At 42.5% G+C, this 16,208-nt stretch overlaps 1 protein-coding gene across 6 annotated transcripts in view; it reads right to left on the bottom strand.

Moving 5' to 3' along the window:
- CHST15 (carbohydrate sulfotransferase 15) overlaps positions 1-16,208 on the bottom strand; it is a 44,825-nt gene that overhangs the window by 24,904 nt on the left and 3,713 nt on the right. Inside the window, exons 1-3 of one of the 6 annotated variants that reach the window (XM_048311613.1) lie at positions 8,364-8,461; positions 2,755-2,818; positions 2,422-2,647 (exon numbers count right to left, since the gene is read on the bottom strand). The exons of 1 other annotated variant lie outside the window; for it this stretch is intronic. The gene's annotated coding sequence lies outside the window, so the exon portion shown is untranslated. Of the gene's footprint in view, positions 1-2,421; positions 2,648-2,754; positions 2,819-2,945; positions 2,963-8,363; positions 8,464-16,208 lie in introns of those variants that run through there. 4 more of the 6 variants (XM_048311609.1, XM_048311612.1, XM_048311610.1 and 1 more) reach the window with 4 other exon arrangements.

The following is a 16,208-nucleotide window of genomic DNA, read 5'->3' as shown; positions in this document are numbered from 1 at the left end:
GAAAGAAAGTGATATGAGGAAATGAGAGAGATAATTGTAGATTTTCTCTGTCCTGCTTATTGGACACATTTGGCTCCTCAAGTTAACATTTTTGGAAATAAACTTTGCCTGAACTCACGTCTATTTACCTCAGAGAAATCAGAAAGATGCCAGAAAGATGATATGTCAATAAAAAGAGGACCATGAGTCACTGACCTCTGCAAACTTCTGGCGAGAAAAAGAAAAGAGAAAAAAACCCAAACCAAAACAATAAAAACAAGCAAAAACCAATTGCAGTGATTTAGAAAAGCCACAGGACTCATTACAAAGCTCAGCAACCTCCTGCAGACTGAAGTTATGTAAAGCTCCTTTATTTACTCAAACCCCCTAATTTTTAAAGAATCAATAAATTCAACTCCCAAGACTGTATAAACCCATGCAACCATTTTCAAGGCAATCAGTTGGAAAACAGGTACACCCTAAATGCAAGAATAGGTTGCCACAGCCCATGGTTGCACACTCAACCTGGTGAACAACTGCTGAACACTTGTTTAAGTCTAAAATGTTCTTTAAAGAGCCCATTTCATGGCCTTGTAAAGCCAAAGAAAACCTCCTGAATCACCACTGAATCAGCAAACTCGCCTAAAAAACAAGTGGTTTTTTTCTCAGAATCTAATCCAAACATTATCTGCTCCTTCCTCATCCATACACTTCCAAATAAAATGCGAGCATGGAAAAAATTACATGCTCCACATGCAAAAAAAACAGCAAAGTCCCCTAAAAACAGTCGTAGTTTCAATCGCATCAGGATGACTCCTATTATTTGGGCTGCAATGCTCAGGAAATAGTTACTGAGTTTGAATCACCACTCAATTAGGGCATAAACACTGCCTGAATAAACAGGTTCTTGGAAGCAAGGGAAAAAGAGAGGGATTGGGAGGGAGAGCTGCCTGGCCTGGATCAGTGACAGCAGGGTCATGCCCTCCCCCAGAAACCTGTTATTACACCTGAAGGCTTGTGCGAGTTCCTGGAAATGACCAAGCTCCAGTTCCTTGCACTCCTAACATGCCACAGCCACATGTTCTGATGTGTTATTGTTTGGTCTGCGTGAGAATGTGAAAATAATAAAACTTGATATTACCCATTTTTAAATTAAAGCATTTTTCAGAAGGAAAAAAAGCGCCACTAATGATATTTAATGACTTCAGTGCTCTTTCTTTCTATTTTATCTGATTTAAATCAGTCTAAAACAGATTCATCGTTTATTATTTGGGCAGAATAAAAAATGCAGACAGGAGAACAAAATAGAACAAAAGTCAGCCATTACTCCAGAAATACAGGTCCAAAAACCCTGGAAATATAAAAGCACCACCAGCAGCCACCCAACCTGTGGCAGCACATGCCTGGAGCTCCTGTGCCAGGGCAGAGCTCCCATCGATGTGTTTAAATCTTCCCTGTTGTACAAACATGGAGCAAAGTGCCGCTCTCATACACTTCTGAGGATGTTTGGAGCAGAATTTTGCCTGCAGTACACTCTGGCTTCTCAGCTCCTGATCAAAACTTGCTGCCTACGATGTGCAACAGCTCCAGCAATTCATCTTTTCCCTTCCCTTAGTTCCTATTCATCTCACATAGTGCCTTGCTACAGAATCACTGACAGGTTTATATTGAATATGAAAGAGTTGCACACTGTAGGAAAAAAACTGTGTCTTTGCATAAATTACTCCAGTGCATTTCTTCTCACAAAAAGCCACTTTAATCCACTTTCAGAGATCATTCTGCATGGTCAAAGTTTAGCATCTGTATTTTCAATCCTCACAGTAACTGTGAGCAACCTCCCAAGAGACCCCACATGGTCCTGGGGGTCATTCCATGGAAACGAGGATAAACCAATGCACCCATCCTGTGGGGCGCACAGATTCCTTTCCCAAAAATCTGGAGCCAGATTAGAAAGTTCTGACATTCAGCACACAACCAGAAATTGCATCTATTTAACAAAAACCAGCCAGTCCCTCATTAAAATGATCGATTCACTAAGAGCCAGAATAAAGCACTGATGCTATCGGGAGTTAATTTTTACCCCTTCTTAAGAAAAATGCATCTACTTAAATGCCCAGACAGCCACCAATGCCAAAATAGGATAAAGACAGATGCAGAAGGTTAAATAATTCATGCAGTGATTTAATATCAGTGAGAATCGCTCGGTCTAAATTTGCCCTATGTACTTTCTTTTCTTATATGGAAAAAGGAGAAATAAGCAAAGAGCTCCCTGGGAAGGCACAGGGATCACCTGAAATACAACTTCAGGTGCAGAAAGTGAATGTGCTGAGGCTGGTCTTGCCACAAATGTTTTAATTGCATTTTTAATAAGACCAAACGGCTGCTGAGGTTTCATTCCCAAAACAGGGTATCACGATAATTTACAATAACAGCAATTCTTACCTGCCTGCTCTTTCAAGGAATACATCCCACTCTCAGCCCACAAATCAGCCAAATTCCTGTTCTACAAGCGAGTGCAACAGGGAACCACGGAGCACGAAGGCTGAATCTGTTATGAAGCTCTTTCACTGCAGTTATTTTTATCGAACAAATTGAAGAGGTTTGGGGGTTGGCAAGAGGGAAAAAAATATCATCTCTAAATACAGCTCTCATACGCCCTGCAGTCAGGCTGTAATCAGAAATAAATAAGTGTTTATCTTCAGAAAACGCCCGAGGCAAAGAATTGGTCTGGTATTGACAGAGCTCACGTCTCAAACGCAGCTGTTTTGTAGTTACCTGGTTCTTTCTGTCCTCTGTGAATCGTGTTTGATTTCAGGCTCCCAAGGCTGCTTCATTGACTCTGGAAAGATATTGCTGCAATTACTCAAACAGCTCTTCTGGAGCAACTTACTTGATAGAGATACAAAGTTTTCCCTCGATGCAGAGCTCAGTTAGGTGAGGACAGCACAGTGATTTCATCACTCTACCTGAACAAGAGAAAAAGTTGTGGATTCCCCATCCCTGGAAGTGTTCAGGGCCAGGTTGGACGGGGCTTGGAGCAAGCTGGGATAGTGGAAGACCCTCACTGTGCTAAAGAGAATAAAGCTTTGCTTTCAGTGTGCCAGCTGACTCTTACTCGAGGGAGAGGTGGAGAGCTGGTGTAGCACAGTTGGATTTTCAGGAAAGGATCTTTCAGTGCTGAAGGGTTATTTTAAGCCCAGCTCTTTGTCTCTTGCATTGATTACTGGTCCAGAACCAGCACGTGGTGGAAAAATGTTCCGAGAGTATTTCCAACGTCCTGCCAAGCATTTTCAGCCTTGACATGATGCAAAACAGTGGGCATAACTCACAGTTATGAGTTACTCTGATTACCATCCTGTTCCTTTTACACATTTGATTTTCCTTGATTTTAGCAGCTGCTACCTCAGGTTGATTTAAAGCGAGGAACATATTCTATCCACCATCTGATCTCTAATAATTTCTGCCACTTTGCAAGGGGTATGCAGCACAAATTGCTAAATCTTGTGGGTTGTGAGAGATCAGCTGCTAATTTAAGGCTGCTTTTGAGGGATGAATAACATTGTATGGAATAAATAGAATTTGCATCACGTAATGCCTTCGGTGCCTGTTTATCTCATCCTGTGGTAAAATGGTTTTGTATGCAATGATGCAACCAAATGGTATCTACTAGAATTCATCTGATACACCTTCACACTTCATATATAAGCAGTTTTTCTCAAAGGGGATCAGTCTACTTTAGGCTTAACTTTGCTTTGAACACAATACAGTTATGGCAATTCTAGAGCAATGTAAATGCTCGCAGCTGCTCATTTGATTTTTAGTGGCTGAGAAGGGATTTTCCTCCACCCCCAAGCTGAATTTTCTCCATAAACTTTACTATCTTAACAGAGTCATCTGAATTCTTTTCTTTGTGACTCATATATGGTACCTTCTCTGCGAGACATGCCTTGAAATGGATGGAAAAACATATCTCATCTGTACATAAGTACCATGTAAGTGCTTTTTCATGAATAGGGCATTTCATCTTTCATCTAGTGCTGAGTGGGTGAAAGGAAACATACACAGCTGCATCCTGAAAAGACAAACTCAGCATTAGAGTCTGTCATTAAAGTTTCTTGTAAATTCAAACAAAAATTACTCAACTCAAACTATTCATTGATGCCAAATCACAACTGGGGCTTTGTTTCAGTACTTTTAAAAAAACCTAACTCTGTTCCAAGCTTGATAGTAACTTCTCTAAATGTTCAACAACTTTTATTCTTTAAGCAATGACACATCAGATGAACCTCAGCCCGTTAACCAAGAAACCACACGTTTATTACAAGGTGAAGCAGACTCAGAGTCCAAAGTGGAAAACCCAAGAAAGCTCTAAGCATTCTCAAGAAATTTCTAATTAGTTATCTCTAAAATATCACCAGATAAAATTCTTGCAGGTAACTGCTGGCTACACCTAATTAAGCAAAACCTTTTTGATGTAATGTCATTATACTGCTTCCAGCTTCTGAGAAAAGCATTTATTCTGCATAAGTCAAGCAACATTTACTTCCAAAGTCTCCTGCCACTATTCCTAAGTGTTTCATCAAAGGCTTGGGCTGCATCACTCACTCCTCTCTAGTCTGTGCTCTTTGACTACACAAAAGTGCAGTAAGATTTTATTAAACAGTTTACAAGATCCCACCATTCTGAAGACATTTCTGCAGCTCTACACCCCGGGCTCTGTGGCCTATTGAGGTTATATGTGGTTGGCAGAGCACACACTTGGTGTGGAACCTGATGCCACTTGATAATGGTTTAAACACTCATGATTGTCCTCTCCTATCTTCATGTCACCACATCTTAAGAACAACACTTCTGTCACAAGCTTCAAGGGACTCAAAATCTTAACTTACTGATTTCCACTAGTGGAAGAGAGAGGATGTGCTGCACTCTGTCACCAGCCTCTCAAAAACATCACAGCTGTGGATGCTGTTCTCGTAACACGGCAAAATCCAGCCCAGCAATCTTGCAACTGCACAAAGAGCCCAGTTTACAACAGTCATAACAAAAGGGGAAAATTCCATGCTGTGTATGGAACCCAGTAAGTAGACACTGTAATATCCAGGGCAATGACAAGAAAGTCTGTTCCTCAGCCACTGAACCATTGAGTCCCTTGACTTGGGTCTCTATTCCTGCAGGTTTCTCTCGTGTTTGGCTTCAGTACGTTTGTTTTCCACTCGGAAAGAACACAACCACAAATACCTTTTCAGGCCTTACACTGCACTTAGCTGGCCTGCAGATTGTAAACAAACAAGATAAAAATCTGAGAGTGTTCTTTACTGAATCTCCATGAAAAGAAACCAAGGGGAAAAAGAAATTTAAAAAGCAAACCAAAACCCCAACTCTGCATAATGATGAATGTACCAAGAGAAATTTGGCATGCACTCCCTCACACCCTGCCTCTTCTGCAACATTTTTTTCAATATAAAGACAACATTTAGCTTAGCAAACTAGATGGTCTTTATTTGTGGGCAGAGGAAACCCGAGGCAAGCGTTCCAAGAGACTTTTTTTTTTCCAATGGATATGTTAATTACTTAACTTCTGTTATTGGGAAACTGTCCCAAACTAACCTTCCACTCTCCCTCTGCTTCAGCTGCAGACGGGTCAAAATTCACTTTTTAAGGTTTTGCAGTGAGAAATTGAGAAGACAAAGCCCACCCTTAATGGAGCTCTGAGATGGCACAAATGCCCTATTCAGATCCTTACTGATCCCTACCTGAACAGCTTTTGGGAGCTACACAAGGATGTCTGGGGGTCCAAGATCTGCTCTGTGGGACAGAGCATCTCCTGACACAGCCCAGAGAGCAGAGTTCTAAGGAGAAAGGGAGCACAACAACTGCTCCCAAATGCTCTGCTCCAGCCAGAAAGCTCTCGCTCCCATGAAAAATCCCCGTGTCCCTGGAGGCAGCAGAGCACGAAAGTGAACAGTGGGAGGTAAAATGAAGTTTTATTTTTAAACAGCAGTGCTTTTTGATGTATTTGGTTCCAGACAAATAGAGGAGGACACAGAGTCACTGCAGGACGTTGCAGCTGAAATGGCACCAGCGCGAGTTCTGAGCTCAGGTTCCGCCGCTTTTACTGAGGCAAATCACACAAGGAATCTGAAGTGACACAAATCCCATCAACTGCAGTTGGCAGCCAGATTTTCAAGAACAGATGCATGACTGTTAATGATAACCCAAAAAGCTCAGTTTCTAATGCAGAAAGACTGAAACTGTGTTAACGTTATAAAGCTCTGCAGAGAACTGGAAGCATCTCCAGAACACACCCCACAAAATACTTCACAGGAACTTACAAACTCCAACTTTAGCAGAATTAACATATCTAACAAAAAAAATCACCAGCAAAATTGCCTCCCAAGTTTTGAAATGCATTTCCATCTGTTAAATTTCTCTGTTGCTGATGGTGTTTACCTTGAGTCAAAGAGATGAATCTTTGATTTCATGAGATTAATGTAATAACTTGGTTTAGGCTGTTAATGCATTCAAAGCTCTCAGACACACAAGAGACTAAGATGGCATCAAGAGCCTACAGATACATTTGGATGGTATGTTTTTAATGTGAAATAGATTAGAAATTCCTTAATCTATTTCTGCAGCAAGGACTACACTGAAATAAAAGCTTCCTGGGGTGTCTTAGGCTGGAAGAGGTGGCTTCCAAGCCCATTTATTCCTTCTAAGCACTACTATATAACCTAAATAATAACACTAAGGAAAACCCCTAAAGCCTTGTCAGATAAGTGAGGACTTGAGCTTTCGAGGAATGCAATGTTCATTTCTCAAAAGTGACACCTGGCCCCAAGAAAGCAATGATAAATAAAATATGCATATTATATGCAAATAACTGAATAGAAAAAGGCTGTATTGGTCAGCAGAAGAGCTCAGTCCAGTTGGTGCATCAAGCTGCAAGAGGCAACGCTTCTCTTGGTGCCTCAGACCCAGAGAAATGTGAAAAACAAGTCTGTCCTCAGCTGTCCTATCAGTAATGCTAGTGAGTTATTTTTCAGTGGGCACTGAACGGAGTTGTGTGGGTTTGGGAATGAGCCATTGTAGAAGCTGCCCTGCCTCAGTGTCTTTAACACTTTCCACCCTCAAGAACAGTGTTTAAAAAGCACAGCAGTGCCACCACAAGCTGTATCAATCTTTGTCTCCTGCAAAAATCACTCCACACCCATAGCTAAAGACAGCAACGTGCAACAAAATGCCAAGAAATGCCACGTATTCCATCAAAGCTTTGGGAATGTGACTCAGCAGCTGGGCTGGAGCAGTTTTGGCACTGTAGCCCCTCCACCCTGCCTTATGTCTTCTTCAGGAGAGGTCCAAAGAGCAGCACTGCCCACACCCCACCAGCTGTGGTGCCCACACCCCACCAGCTCTGCTTGCCTTGGCTTTGACAGCAACAGCTCCAACATCAATTCAGCAGCCTGATCAGAGAATTGTTAAAATTGGAAAAGACTCTTAAGATCACTGAGGCCAACCATCAACCTAAAGCTGCCACCTTCACCTCTAAATCATGATCACCACTTCAGCACTGTCACCCGGCTGGGCGAGCCCTCCTGAGTCTGGGCGAGGAGGCTGCCAGCCAAAATTGGTTGTTTTGGTTGAGTTTTTGCATCATGAGCTGCTGTGGTGCTCCTGCCATGAAAAACTCCACCCTTTGGCAAAATAATTGTCCCACGAGCTCATCTCTGCTCCTGCTGTCAAGGGGGAGTTGGCATCTCGAGTGTGGTGATCCCCTGGTGCATCTCCTCTGTGCTTCAGGAGAGCAGCTCCCGGTCTGCAGAGCTCCAGACCAGAGTCCACAAGGGAAGGCAGCCAGGGATGGGCTCTCTGGCCCTCCTGGACAAAAATGAAAGGTTGGACGGGGCTTGGAGCAACCTGGCATAGTGGAAGGTGTCCCTGCCCACGGCAGGGGCTGGAATGGGATGAGCTTTAATGTCCCTTCCAAACCAAACCATTCTGTGACTCTCCAATTTTCCCATGTGAATAACCAAGTCTTGCTCCTTTTACAGCAGTTATTTCACCAGGATATGAAAAATTAGACATTCTAGAACACCGTCCTAGGTGCAGGAGAGAAATATTCTAAGTCTCACCACTCACTGATCATTTGATTTAATTTGCAGTTTTTCCTGCATGTTTAAATCCTGGAAAATGCCTTCAGCATCCAAACCATTTATAATCAAAGTACTTACTGCAGAATAATCTATAAACTCAAAAAATGTCACAGTTCTTCTCATCAAGTGAAAAAATAAATTATATGCTGATAACACTCCTCAGTTTCTTTATTGCATGGCTCAGTGGTTTAAATTATACTTTGAGAAGAATAGCAAATCAGAATGAAACCTTACCACTACATGGGTTTCCTTCCTTTGCATATGAAAACTTGCACTTGATGTTATTCTTACTATTCCCCCTGCAGATTACTTGTGTAGGGCCAACAAAACTGATCTGAAACACACAAAAGGTTTTATCCAAACATGGACGTTTAAATACAACGTGAATTATCTTATCAGTGGTTTTGCAGAGAAGCTTCTGCCCAAGGGGAAAACTAATTAAATGGGAAAATGCAGTTGTAACCATTCATGCCATACACAGGAGCCTCAGGCCAGAATGCACTCAAATGTATCTTGGGGTTTGGTTATGGTCCATAAAGGGTGGGTAACTCCCAGCATGAGACCTCGGAGGGCTTCTCAAAGGTGCTTCTCCATTTCTGGGTGACAAAATGACAGAGTTCTGGCATGTGCCACCTGCAATATCACATGGAATAAAATGGTAGAAGTCCAAGCAAAATCTAGATCTCCTAACTCACCGTCCAGAATCCCATTACATGGGAATTGAGGGATTTTGAATGAAATTCAGATTTGTGTTACACAAGACAGAAGGCCACCAGCAATCCAATTTCTAAATAACCCATCTAAGGCAGACAGCACTGACTCTGACTTTCCCCCAGTAACCATATTAACCAGAATGAATTTCAGTCTTTCATAAGCTCAACAGACAGAGAAAGTGAATTTTCCAAGCTTCCCAAGCTGCAGCCGTGCTCCCCATCCCAGAGCTGTGCCAGAATCTCCCTGCACAATAGTGGCAGGGAGCACTTTTTGGGGCCAAAGCTGGCAGATGGCACTTTTGGGAGCAATGGTGCAAGACCTGCAGTAGGAAATGAAACCCTCCCTGTCATAAACAACTCCCAGTTAAGAACTGGAGCCCTCATTAATATAATTGGTTTCATACGAGGTGCTAAAACACTGATTTGGTGCATTTAGAAGCCAACACTTTCTATCAGTTCAGGAGTGTTTTGCTCACCTCTATTTTGGCTCAAGCACAGAAGAAAAAGGGAGAGGAAAGTGTGTCATGTAGTCTGCCTCCAGCTGGAGAATGCCATGCTGGAGTACATTTTTCACCTCAGATGAAAAATGAAGGCAGGTAGCCTTTCAGCACAGCTGCTCCTGAGGACTGAAATGGAAAATTATTTGGAGAGAGAGCAACTCTCACATCATTCACTCAGAGCTGTGGATTTACATCCTCCAACCTGCATGAGATCCACAGAGTGAGTATGACTCCATCCCAAGCTGAAATCTGAGGGAGAAGACACATTTAAAATGTAAAAACAAACTACAGTACTACCACAGGGGGAAAAAAATCACTAATCATTACCCTTCAGGGAATTACTCAATTTTCAGTCTTCCTGCTTCAAGCCCAGAAAATTAAATTTCCCCTTTTTAATGGTGCTGCCATTGAGTACAGGCCAAAAAAATGAAAGAGCAGGAGGGTTGTGTTACCACAAAGTGGGAAGAGGGTCTGCACCTCTCAATTTGGCATCTCTGGTAATGGGAGGGAAAACCCTCAGTGGAACAGCAGGACACACCCAGGACGAGGAGCCCTTTGTTCACTCTCACTGGTGAGGAATTGTCAGCTCATCCTGCTCCCTGACACTGGCCATGCCCATCCGAATTGGAAAATCCAGCTTTGCATTGGGTACCAAGTGTTGTTTTTCCCCTTTAGAGACACCTCTCCATCTACCTTTGCTCCACTTCTCCTCGAAGCCTTTAAACCCTGAGGATGAACTGCACCACTTTGGAAGCAGATCTCTGATTTCAGAATTATTCCTTTCTCTCTCCACAAGTACTTCCACCTCCTGCATGACTTTAAAACTCCTCTCACTGCTTTTAACTTGGCTGAAGATGAATATCTGTGTGATCCATTGGCTGAAGTGTCTTTGATGACAGAACAGCTCACAACAATAAAACCATCCTTTCTTAAAGTGTACTCTCCTCCTTCTGGAAATGGAGTCGGCCTATTAATTATTTTCTTAAAGACTGAATCTCAAAATGGCACTGCTGACATTTAAGGCTCGTAAAAAATGCAAGTCTGTCTGATCTGTGAGAAATGAGTTTATACGATCTATTTAAGATGAAAATATTTATCAAGGAAGACAGTTGCCAATTAGGAACACAAACAGAAACAAAGCCACTTACAGCAAGTTGCCCTTTTTTCTTTTTAATCTTTTCTATGCCAAGAGCATGCTCATACCCAGAACAGTGGTGCACAAAATAAGTGACATCTGGTGGCTTTATACTGTAATAGAATAAGGCACCTCATTTCAATGCTGTTAACTAAATCCGTGTTTAAATTTACTGCTTCTTAGCAAAGCTTTTTAAATGTTTTATTTATTTATTTTCACACAGATACTTCTGAGACCCCTGGGCATCACAGTCCCTCTTGCAGGGTGACAGCTGCTGTTATCCAATTAAAGTGAGATTGTCATACTCACATCAGGAAAAACACAGCTCCATGAAGGAATTTGGAAGGCATAGGAAAAGAGCACTAAGATGTAGCTGGGCAGCACCAGTGAGAATCACATAGAGCCAGGCTAAAGGAAAAGGCTGTGCAGAATTTGGTGAAGGAAATCCTTCACCTGCCCCAATTATTCACATGCTCAAAGTAATTAATATCAACTCAGGTCTCTCTGAATTGTCTTTCATTGGATTTTAATTAAACCCAAAAGAAACAGCTGCATTTTTCATTCTGAGCTTAGCAGCACCCTGGCAGCTAAAACTTTTACAAATTTGAAACAGCTTTTCCCCTTTTCGTGCTTTATTGATCCTCAGCAATGGCTACATCTAATCCAGCCAAGCATCCTGCACCTAAACCTGCACTCCAGACATAAAGCAATTACAACTCCCCTTCGAACTCCTCCAGCCAGAAATACACTTCTCTTTTAGAAAGCCATAAGCCTCTCCTGGATAATTAATAGAAGTACTGTCAGCCAGCCTCAATTAAAATTACAAAACTGCTGGCACTGCAATATCAAGGCTTGCAACACCAATTTCTGCAGTAATAAGTATTTATGGGGGGGGAAAAATCTGTAAGCACTATGTAACAGAAATGAGATGAAAGATAAACAGACTCTAAATATTTATCAGCAGAGGAAGTTCAAAAATATCCCAGCAAAATTGGAGCGGATGGCAGCTAAATCCAGACCATTGAGGGTTCCTCGAAGGATGTGCAAGGAGGAACTTCATTTTCAGCTTGACATGGCTAAATCAAATTAATTCCTTCCTCCTATTCAACTGCTGCATGGAAACCCCTGGTGCCAAGAGGACAAAGCTAAAAATGTCCCCAAACCCATGTCTGAATTCTGCACTTGCACACCACAGCAGGGCAATACTTTTAAATAAAGAGTGGGACTTTGGGGCTTTTCCATCACTTTTAGGGGCTAAATGTCCTCAAGAGGAACGTCCACCTGCACGGTTGGCTTCCCTCAGCACTGCAAGGGGGCTCCACATCTGCAGGATCTCCATGAAAAGGGGCCTCTGGGATAGCACAGCTACTGATGGATTATTTCAAAGAGAAATATTATTTCCTGCTCACATTCCCTCCTCCCTACCAGACATTATCTTTACCTTAAAACCTCCTGGCTGAGCTAAATAACACATGCACAGAAAAGCACAGCTGAACGGCTTTGGCTCCAGCCACTCATCAAGAAGAAAACTTTTAAAGATCCCATTTCAATTTATTTTTTGAAATCCTGGCATGATGAAGTTAGCAGGAAGACATTTCGTTGACTTTAATGAAGCCAGAGGTTCATCCAGAGAATTGCTGTTTGGAATGAGCATAGCATTTATATTATCTCATTTGAAACCCTCCAAGTTTTTTGTTAAATGCAACTTAATGATATTTGCTATTTCGGAATTATTTCCTATCTTTCAAAACACAGAAAGGAGGGTGTTAAAATTCTGCAGTGTAAAATGCTTAGTGATGATGGATGGGATACTCTTGTTTCAGTAACAGGCACGTTTTTAATGCATAAATATTAATTGTCATAAAGTGCCTGTTCATTCTGCAGTTTTGGAAAGCTTTAGATTGTAGGAATTTTAGTAGTCCAAAAAAAAAAATACTGTTGGTATTTACATGTTTATTTGTATTTTCAGGGCACATTTTTTAGGGCTTTTTTTTTTTTCATTTATTGTCTGATGTACCAGCACAGCAAGACAAAAAAAAAATGGAAAACTGGAGAGATGACTACACCCACTTAATGAGTATCATTACAGGAAAACACTATCAAAACTCAGCAGAGGCTTTTTATGCATTCCCCTGTATTACACCAAAATGAGTTATTGCAACATTCTAACTCTGATAGCAAACCACCAGAATGCTCAATTTTTACAGCTGTAGCAGAAATGAGCAGCAGGTGAGCAGAACCCATCTGAGAGAGTTATTGACCCCAGTAAAAGCTGCTCCCTGACAAGCTCTGGAGGGTTACCCAGCTTTTCCAGCCTTGCCACACACCTTGGGGAGCAGAGGGCTCTGAATTCCTCCAAACAGCTGGAAAACTGTTCCCACTCCCACAAGATTCTGGTCCCACCCAAACCCAAAAGGTGAATTAGTCCTGATCTAGCTTAATGCAAGATAAATCCATGTGGGATTTCCATGGATACCAATCTAGATTGCATTTACTCTGCTGTGTATTTTTCATTTTGCTGGTCTCTCAGCAATGCTCAAAAATCTACTCTGAAGGGTTAAAAACTTCACCATTTAAAATCACCTGATGTCAGACAAATTATTATTTCTTCTTTCCTCAATGAGAGGATGAGCTTAGATTCCACTCCTCCCTTCTGCTTGCTTCTCACATCTCATTTCTTGTTGGAACTGCTTTAAAGATGGTATAAATAGCTTTACAAAGTAATTCTATTACTAAATGTCAAGTGCAATAGTAGCTTCATTCTGATTTATCCTTATCTGATCCTCGGGCAAGTTAATCCTCAACCTGAGAAACTGTTTTCAGAGCTTTATAATTGATGAAACTTTTCATCTAAATTATTTACTTTACAAACGGCTCCGATGAGTTGCTCAGGGCATAAAGCTGTAGTACTCAATGCTGGAGTGCTCAGGAACATGGTTTTGTCTTTTTAAGTTAAGAGCCCATCACTGCATCTCGTGCTGCAGTTTCTATTGGCAGTCTTTAATGCACAGCAGGGTTTTTATCTGAATTTTTATCGCTTGCAATAGATGCAGTTACAACCCAGATGTCGCAGTGCTATCCCAGCCTGGAGCTCTGGGGAGACACAAAGCAGGCAGAGAATCCCTGATGCTGAAGGTGTGAATCTCACAATGTGGACCAGTATTCCTTCCCTGGAATCAGCCGGGCACGGGCTCAAAACCTGATGGACATGTTCAAAACCTGCCCCTCTTCCATTGCAACAGCAGCACCCAAAATCCTTTCCAGAAGTGGCCCCAGGAAATAGCCTCAGGCTTCAGCAATCAGAAGGATGAGCTGTACAGCAGCAGCCCTAAAAATGCACTAAGAAGGGGTGGAAGGCAAGAGCAGGAGCCCAACCAGCAGCCTAACAGAGTGAAATACATCTGCAAAATGATGAACTTGAAAATTTGAGATTCATTATCCATTTAATTTACTTAATATTACCAGTATCTATTTAATATTAGCTAATATCCACAGAGCTAAGCAAAAAGACAAATTACAACTAAAAAGTAACCAAAATCAAAGAGGCTGGGAAGGAGTATTAGATAAGGTATTTGATGGGCTTGCAAGGAAGTGTTGGTTTTAAGGGCTGCTAAAGAATTTTCAAGAGATGAAGCTCCCCTGTGAGGAGCTGGGCCTGCAGGCAAACCCAATCTCATTATGTTCTCCTAATAAACTATTAAACCATCCTTCTCCATTTCCTCCTATTTCCAGCTTTTCACAGACAAACCTCCTGGCTGCACCAGTCAAAGAATCCTTTTTCTTTGGATTAATAAATTCTGGCACTCAGACCATTATATCCCAGTTTAGGCACAGCAAGGCTAACACTGGGCTCTTACATTTCCTCCAAATTATGGGCCAAACCATCCAGAATTCTAATTTCTGCACCTCTTTTCCTGAGGTCTCTCCTATTTGTTGGTATCTCACTACTCATTTGGAGCCAGTTATAAAGCACTTTAATTAAATGCTTTTTCTCCACACTGTTCCAAGACCTGAAATTGGGCAAATCATCCAATACTGCAAGCTCACATCCCTGTGCAGCCCACCCTCAGAGCACTCTTTCAACACTGCCAGGTTTCTTCCATCTCCTAAGCACACATGCTGCACATAAATCTTTATTTTTCTCGCTTTGTACCTTGCAGAGGTTTTCATTTTTCAAAGCAGTCTTATCTTGTTTCCTCTGTATGACTTTGAACTTTACATTTTATCTTCACTCCTGTCTGACCTCAGAGTTCTCCCCAGCTGAAACTCACCTGGAACTCAATGACTTATTTGAAAGGAATGACCTTCCCTCTATTCCATGCAATCCTGAGAAGTTACCAGTCTAACTTCATCTTGTCATATTTAAGCCCAACACCAATAAATGCAAAACCAAAATACAACATAATAGCACAAAAAGCCTTTTTCACTCTCATCAGTTTTTCTAATTTTACGGTGACATAGCAGGGTGCATTCACCCACACTGAAAATCAAGGTTTTTCTACAGGAAAAAAAATATCTCCTCATGAAACTTATTTTTTCCTACTGGAAGGCGTGAAGCAAATGGAAAATGTCAGTTTGAGTATTTTGCTATTTAGCTACAGATCTGCACCTTTTACAGTGAGGAACGACCCACCTTAGATACAGATTTGGCATAAACCCCCATTTATTTATAAAATGCTGTGCTTATTTGGTGAGTAAATGATAGCATAGTAAGTTTTAGAATATTAAGTGTGTACTTTGTACTGCTTGGTGTATAAACAAATAAAAGCCCGTGTTGCTTCCCTGCCACTCCATCCCACCATTTCTCCACAGGACTGGGCTCATTTCCAAGGAAACCCATGGCACAGGAGGCAGCCACGTGCCCTCTGTCATCCCCAACACTGCAGGGGCTGTGGCTGCTTTCAGCAAACCAACAGGGGAAGGTTCGTACCACCAGCAGCTCCAAAAATGTGTCTGGAGCTTACGTGGGCTACCTCACTTCTGGCAAAATCAGAAGGAAATCAGCAGCCGGCTGCTGAGATTTGGGAAACGAGTGTTTCAGGCAGCTCAGGCTCTTGTGGGAGTTTGAGGAAGGTGGATCTGGGAATGAGAAGAGGCAGGGCAATAGGTTGGGGTTGGAGGGTTCATGCAGGAGAGGTGCTCCAGGCCAGAGCAATCAGAGAGCTGGAGCATCAATCCTGTGAGGAAAGGCTGAGAGAGGGGGTGCTCAGCACAGAGAAGAGAAGGTTCCAGGGAGATCTCAGAGCCCCTTCCAGGGCCTAAAGGGGCTCCAGGAGAGCTGGAGAGGGACTTGGGACAAGAGATGGAGGGACAGGACAAGAGGAATGGCTTCAAACTGACACAGGGCAGAGATAGACAGGATATTGGGAAGGAATTGTTCCCTGGGAGGGTGGGCAGGCCCTGGCACAGGGTGCCCAGAGCAGCTGGGGCTGCCCCTGGATCCCTGGCAGTGTCCAAGGCCAGGCTGGACATTGGGGCTGGGAGCAACGTGGGATAGTGAAAGGTGTCCCTGCCCATGGCAGGGGTGGAATAGGATGAGCTTCAAGTTCTCTTCCCGAACAAACCAGTCTGAGATTCTGTCTTGTGACCTCTGGTGTGCTGCCACCAGAGGGGACAGAGGCCATGAGTCAGAGTGTGCCATGTCTCTCATTCCTGCTCACATTCACCACCTCATCAGGTCTCTCATCACCACCACAGCTGCCTTGTCACTGCCATCAGCCACCAGTGCCCA

This window comes from Corvus hawaiiensis, chromosome 8 (assembly GCF_020740725.1).
Source record: "Corvus hawaiiensis isolate bCorHaw1 chromosome 8, bCorHaw1.pri.cur, whole genome shotgun sequence".
Lineage (NCBI taxonomy): Eukaryota > Metazoa > Chordata > Aves > Passeriformes > Corvidae > Corvus > Corvus hawaiiensis.
Note: the sequence above shows the minus strand (reverse complement) of the source record. Positions and strands in the feature narration are given on the sequence as shown.